This window comes from Tupaia chinensis, unplaced genomic scaffold (genome assembly GCF_000334495.1).
Source record: "Tupaia chinensis unplaced genomic scaffold, TupChi_1.0 Scaffold145484_1, whole genome shotgun sequence".
Classification (NCBI taxonomy): domain Eukaryota; kingdom Metazoa; phylum Chordata; class Mammalia; order Scandentia; family Tupaiidae; genus Tupaia; species Tupaia belangeri.
In genome coordinates, this window is record NW_006205341.1 from 1,076,265 (window position 1) to 1,083,879 (window position 7,615).

The 7,615-nt window shown below is 40.3% G+C and overlaps 1 protein-coding gene across 1 annotated transcript in view; it reads left to right on the plus strand.

Annotated features, from left to right (window-relative positions):
- The window catches only part of RAB1A (RAB1A, member RAS oncogene family), a 41,188-nt gene that overhangs the window by 10,010 nt on the left and 23,563 nt on the right, over positions 1 to 7,615 (plus strand). The window lies entirely within an intron of this gene.

The following is a 7,615-nucleotide window of genomic DNA, read 5'->3' on the forward strand; positions in this document are numbered from 1 at the left end:
CCAGGATTCAAGATTTTAGGCATATATTGACATGGGCCAGCGTGTCTTTCATTCCAGTGGAGCCAGGACTCAAATACTGTTTGGCCATGTGAATTCGAGCTCCAAATACATAGCTCCTAACCACTGTGCCATTTGAGCTGGCCCTCCATTCTCAGTTTTTCTATCATTGTGACTGTTCTAAGCATGGGGCTATAGAAGTCATTTGTGTCTTTCAGTGAACAGAAAACAAATGAAGCAGAGAACTGCTTTCTCTTGGTGTAGAGGACACACTTGTTTAAGACCCTTTTACTGTGACGTGTGTTGGTAGACTTTGGGAATTATAACTGATAGTTGGCAGTTTTTAAACTTTAACTTTATACTAAACTCCTGTGATCTTTTGTCACTTATAATCTGAACAAAAGCTTTGTATAAATACCTACAAAGCTCTGTCTGTAGCTCTGAAATTTTTTTTAAAGTTACCTTATCATTTGGAGGAAAGAAGGAAAAATGATTGCTACTTGTGTACCTGTGACGTCCCAGACACAGTGCTAGGTGTTTTACAGATATTAGGCTAATTGGGTGGTAGTGGGTGTTAATTAAAACTTTTTATAGATGAGAAAATCAAGGCTCATGGTGGAGAGCAATTTGTATTAAGGTCTTGTAGCTAACATATGATAGAGCCTGAATTCAAGTGCAGGCCTTTGCAGCTCCCAAACCAAGTAGGCTTTCAGAGGGGAGGAGGTACCCCCTTTCTTAGTACATTTGTCAGCAAGTATTTGTTAAACATAGACTGTAAGAATATCAACTCTTTTGTCCTCTTGGATCCCTTGCCACTATTTTTTTTTTTTTTTGGAGAGGGTTTTGCTATAGGGCACGTGTGCTCGCCAGAAAGAGACAGAGAGATAGAAAGCTAGAAATCACCCCCAGGGGGGCTGGCCATGCCACAATCCCTTCTCCTCCATTCTCCTCTTGGGATCTTGGGCACGCACACCCATGTGCCGGGTCCAGCATGAGTTTAAACCACCGGGTCCAGGACTCAAACCAGGGTCGGCTACATGGGAGGTTAGCGACATAGCCATTACACTAACTGCTGGTCCCTCACTTGCCACTTCTTTTAGCATTACTAAAGTTTCTTTCATTTTCAGAATTCTGTTCAATAGCTTTGACTTTTTGGAACACTGTTCTAAATAGAACCAAAATGGAACCTAGAAAATTAATCCTTAATTGTCTTTAAATATCAAAGAAAAACATGCAATTTTTGTGGTTGATTATGGAGGCAGTTTTTTAAAAAATCATCTGGCTGTTTCCTAACATTTAGAGAAGAGACTGTTGCCATCTCAGATTCTTTTTTTTTTTTTTGGAGAGGTTTTTGCCATAGGGCACGTGCGCTCGCTAGACAGAGAGACATAGAGACAGAAAGCGAGAAATCACCCCCCAGAGGGGATGGTCACGCCACAGTCCCTTCTCCTCCATTCTCCTCTCGGGATCTTGGGCACGCACGCACATGTGCCTGGCATGAGTTTTAAGCCACCGGGTCCGGGACACGAACCGCGGTCGACTACGTGGGAGTCCAGTGACATAGCCATTATGCTAACTGCTGGTTCCCCATCTCAGATTCTTGATAATCATTTATTTAGACTATTTATTGTGACTATAGGCTGCTTTTGTCCATAGTTGAAGGTTTATTTAGTTTTTAATTTAATTATCAAAGTAAAATATGCTCACTGAAACAATTATAGTAGTACAGAGACACATGAAATAACCAGTATTTCTTTTTTTTAATTTTCTGTAGAGCACATGTGCTCACAGAGGTGAGGGTGGGGAGAGGGAGAGAAAGAGAAAGAGGCAGGGGAGAAGTGAGAAAGTACCCCCTGGCAGGAGGACCACACTGCAATTCCTTTTCCATTCTCTCAGGATTTTGGACACACATGCACATGTGCCTGCTGTTTTTCAAGCCTCCGGGTCTGAGACTTGAACTGCACAGTTGGCCATGTGGGACTGAGCTGCCTTAAGCACTATGCCTGGCCCCTGACCATTCCAAACTAAAATTTCTTAACTTTTTGTCTCAGCAATGGGTAACCATTGCTGCCTGGAGGTCAGTTTTGAATTGTGCTCTGTAGAGTGTACTTCAAGTGAGTGAAGAAAATAAGCTGATGTCAAATACAGTCATTTTAGCCCAAGATTTTATTTATTTTTCCATACCCCAAAGGCTGTTAGAACAGTATGTAGTTTTAATAGTTTTGATAACTTAGGCACCATATCATTATATCATAGTCATGATTTTGTTTTAAATTTGATGTGAACTCAGTTTTATGCTGTTTTTCAAGTATGACCTTTGAAAGAAGGTAAAATAACATGATCCTGTCATGTAACTGAATCCATTATAAATAAAAGAATGAATTTAGTTTCCATTGAACTTTTAAAAATAGCAGGCCTTTTCTAAGGTACTTATATATAGCTGACATTACAAAATTTGTATTTTTGGAGTACTGTTTGGATAAAAACACTTATACAGTGTACTCTTCTGCTGTTAGACTTTTTTCCTTCCTTATTAAAGGTTTCTAAAGGAGAGCCATCCAGGTGGCATGGTGGTTAAGGTGACTGAATCCCATATGGCTGACTATATGGTTTGGGTTCCCAACATGGTGGATTGAGAAATGTGGGACGTGTGTGTGTGTGTGTGTGTGTGAGACAAAAATTGGAGGGAGAATGGAGGAGAAGGGATTGTATCATGATCATCCCTCTGGGAGAGGGGGTATCTTCTCCCTCTCTCTATCTCTTACTGGTAAGCTCATGCTCCCTGAAGCAAATTTAAAAAATAAATAAAAATATAGGTTTCTAAAGGATGGAACACTGAAAATTAATGCCAGTCAACTTTAAAAAATTTAAAAAATTAACTGACATGTAAACCATATGTGATAATCTAGATTTTGTTTTATGAAAGAAGTAAAATTGTTATTCTCCCTTAATCCTAAAAGTTGACTACATGTACTTGTGACTCTATTGGGAGTGTACCATTGCTGCTTACAACCTTGACCTAATTTATCTAGTTAGAAGTCATTTGTGTTATGACTGATGTACTGAACAAATCTGCAATGGTGTTAAGTCATTGAGAAAACCCTCTGATTGGGTCAGCTGCAGTGGTGCAGTGGTAAGGTAACACGGTAGGATGCTGAAAGTTACATGTGAAGGTCCTACATTTGTGTCCCAAGGTCTCTTGGTGCATACTGGATGCATGTATGCTCATGATCTTGCCTGGCTGAGATGGAGTGGACTGCAGAATAGTGTAGATTAAGGCTGGATGGAAAGGAATAGATTGAGAAAAAATTAACCATAGGTTTTAACAATTGGATGGTAGTAACAATGAAACTTTCCTTTTGCTCTCATTTTCTCTTATAAGTGAATTTCTGGTACATATTAGCAATATTGAATATTCCAGCAGCAAAATAAAAGCAATGAAGTTTAATGACGATGAGTTTTATTCTACTCTCTTTTCATAAAGTTGAATGATCAGTGACAGGGTGTGTGGTTTTTGCCAACATGTTAGAAGGGCTTCTGCTTAATAAATGAGGAAAAATGAACTATAAATTCTATTATAAATCAGTAATAGAATTCCAGAACCCTTATTTCAACTTAACCTCTTTGAGCTCTGAGTGTGTATTTGCATTTTTTATGATCTAATATAGTCTCATTGTTAAATGATATAAATATATGTACCTGTGTTATTTTGTACACAAGCACTGACATTATCTACATCTTTAAAAAAATCACTGTTGTAAGAGCATTGAACAGTATTCTTTAAGATGTTACTACAGAGCCATCAGATGGCATAGTGGTTACATTTCTGGACTTCCACATAGCCTAAGAGGTACAAATCCTGGACCCCGTGACTTGAAAATCACACCGGGCATGAGATCCCAGGTGGAAAATGGAGAAGAAGAGATTGTGTCATAGTTATCCCTCCTGGGGGGAGGGGAGTGATTTCTTGCTTTCCTTCTCACTGTCTCTGTGTGTGTCTCTCCAGTGAGCACATGCGCTCCCTATGGCAGAAACCTCTAAAAAAAAAAAGTTACCACAACCAGGTAAGTGGCAGTGGTACACCGTTAGCATGCTACTCTGCAATGCTGGATCCACATGGAAGATCTGGGTGGGCCTGTATATACCAGACTCATGTGAGCCAATGATCCTGGCTAGCTGGGAAGGCCAGGGGAAGGATCACATCAAGATAACCTGTTCATGTTTCTTGTGTTCTGCTTCTTTATGGAAGAAATACACTTTAAAAAAAAAAAGAATTATTTATTTATAATACTTATTCAGTTTTAACTAGAGAGAGAGAAAGAGAGAGAGAGAGAGAGTGTGTGTGTGCACGTGCGTGCCAGTTGCCAGGTCCGGGACTCAGACTGTGGTCAGCCATGTGGGGAGTGCATTGCTTTTAACCACCACACCACTTGCCAGCCCCAAGATACACTTTAAAAAAAAAATTATTAGTTTTTAATTTTGCTTATTCATTCATGTATTCATTTTACTTTGACGAGAGAGAGAGAGAGAAGGAAAGTGAGAAAGCAAGTCACCAGATCCAGGACTCGAACCGTGGTCGGCAATGTGGGAGTGTCCATTGTTTTACCAACCACATCACCTGCTGGTCCCCCGAAATACACCTTTTAACAAAGTTAATTAAAACAGATTTTAGGTTCCAATTCTAGATGAAATACATTTCTTTTCATGATGAAGTTACTAAATGCCTAAAGTATGAAGTGAGGTAGGGGATGAATTAGCTTCTTTCAAATCTGAAATACTGAGGATTCTTCAAGATTGTTATGTGAAACAGTTTGTTATATGGGAAGATTATAAAATATTTTGTATAATTCCATTTTTGTTTTTTCTTTCTTTTCTTTCTTTTTTTTTAAAGAATTAATTTTGGGACCAGCAACTGGCGTAATGGCTATGTCATTGGACTCCCATGTAGTCAACCGCGATTCAAGTCCTGGATCCAGTGACTTTAACTCACACCAGGCGCGTGTGTGTGCTTGCCCAAGATCCCGAGAGGAGAATGAGAAGGGATTGCAGTGTGGCCATCCCCTCTGGGGGGTGATTTCTCACTTTCTATCGCTCTGTCTCTGTCTCATGTCTTTCTGGTGAGCACATGTGCCCTATAGCAAAAACCTCTCCCCCCCCAAAAAAAATAATTTGACCCGTGGGGGGTGGGGTGGGACGGGAAGAAAGTAAGAAAGCAAACCACCAGGCCCGGGACTTGAACCACAGTCAGCCATGTGGGAGTCTAGCACCCTTAACCACACCACATGCTGGCCCTTTCTCTGTCTCTCTCTCTCTTTCTAAATTTGTTAGAGGGCACATGTGCTTGCCAGAGAGAGAACAGAAAAAGGGAAAGGAGTCTCTCAATGGGGCCTGGGCATGTCTCAGTCCCATCTCCAGTTCTCTACCCTGCTGGGATTTGAGGCATGCACACATACTTAGCATGTTTTTCAGACTACTGGTTGTGGGATTCAAATGACACAGTTGGTCATGTGAAATGTGGCTCCCTCAACCACTAGGCCATGGGGCTGGCCTGTTACAGTTCTTATGAAAAAAAAAAAAACTTTTGTACACATATTGGGGTGGGAGGAAGGACCTTTCTAAATTGTAGGATTATAATTGACTGATAGTCTTGCCTTTTTACTCTTAAGTCTGCAATATGCTTGTACATTATTACTTTTTGTTTTTTTTTGCCCTAGGGTATGTGTGTTTGCCAGAGAGAGAAGGAAAGAGGAAGGGAGCACCCCCAGTGGGTCATGGTCATGTTGCAATCCCTGTGCACACTTGCCCGACGGGTTTCTCAAGCCATGTGGGCCAGGACTCAGAACTGTGCAGTCAGCCTTGTGGGATCAGACTCACCCAACCACCAGGCCATTGGGTCAACTCTACATTATTACTTTTATAACCAGGAAAAAATGTTCGAGGGGAGCAAAAATTTTTCAAATTTGTGCTCTCTAGAGAGAGACAAAAATTTGAGAAAGCACTGCTCACTCCCCATGAGGAATTATCACGCCATAGTCTTTTATTCTCCATTTCTCCATCCTTTCAGGATTTGGGGCATGCACACTCACACATGCTTGATGTGCATCTTGAGCTGCTGGGCTCGGGACTCGAGCTGCAAGGTCAGCTAGTTCAGTCACTCTCCCACCCCTAGCCTCAGCCAGCCCAGATCACAGGGAGGCCTTGAATATGAACCTGGTACCTTTCCTGTAGGTCTAGTACACCAGAGTATTATCTCTATGTTACTGTCTGGTTCCACAATATTTCTCTTAAAAAAATGCTTGGGAACTAGTTTATTGGAGGGATATATTTTAACCTATTTTGGTAATATCCTCATTACTTTTATCTTTTTTTTAATCTCTCTTTTTTTTTTAGAATTATTTAATTTTATTCTTGCATTTATTTTAATTTGATCAGAGAGAGATACAGAGAGAGAGAGAAAGGAAGTGAGAAAGCAAGCCACCAGATCTGGGACCTGAACCGCGGTTAGCCACTTGGGAGTGTCCAGTACCTTAATCACCACACCATCTGCTGGTCCCATTATCTTTGAACCATTTTATTTGGAACTAAATTTAGTTTTACTGAATAGTTGTAAAAATAGTATAGAGAGTATTCTTTACCCAGCTTCCTCAAATACTAACATCTTTTTTTAAGAGTTATTTAACTTTATTTATTATTATTTTTTAATTTGACCATAAAGGGACAGAGTGAGAAAGAGAAAGCAAGCCACCAGGTCTGAGACCCCCAGCCATGTGGGAGTCCAGCACCTTAACCACCATGGCGCCTGCCAGCCCCTAATACTAACATCTTACATCATGGGACATTTACCAAAATTAAGAAGTGAGTATTCATAGCCTATTAGCTATAGATCTTATTTTGGTGTTTTTTTCACTAATGTCCTATATCTGTTCTAGAAACCAATGTAGGAAACTGTTGTATTTAGTAGTTCTGTCCTGCTAGCTACCTTGAGTCTGTAACCTTTTCAGTCCTCTTTTTTGTTGATACTTTCTAAGAGTGCTGATAGGTATTTTGTAGAATGTCTCTCCATTTGCATTTGTTGTCTTTTCATTGTTAGATGAGGGCTATAGATTTTGGAGAAGATACTACAGAATCAATACTCTACTCATCACATCATATCAGAGGATAAATGATAATCAGTATGACTTAATACTGGAACTTTACTAGTGGTGTTCACTTTGACCATTTAAAGTGATATCTATTAGGTTTCTCTTCTGTAAAGTTAGCATATCTTCCTTCCCATATTCTGTGAAAACAGTTATTTTATACAACCCAGATTCAGAAGAAAGGGAATTATGCTCCCCCCCATTCAAAGATTTTGTAGGGATATGTTAAAACCACCAAAATAATAAACGTTTTAAGCAGCATTCTTTGAAACCACATAAATACCTGTTTCTTCGTAAAGTTTCACCGTACTGGCGATCAGTTGTGTAATATTTTCAGTGTGGACTCCCACGTCATTGACTGTGGTTCGAGTCCCAGACCCAGTGCCTTAAAACTCACGCCAGGCATGTGTGCGTGCGAGCCTAAGATCCTGAGAGGAGAGTGGAGGAGAAGGGATTGCAGCGTGGCCATCCTCTCGGGG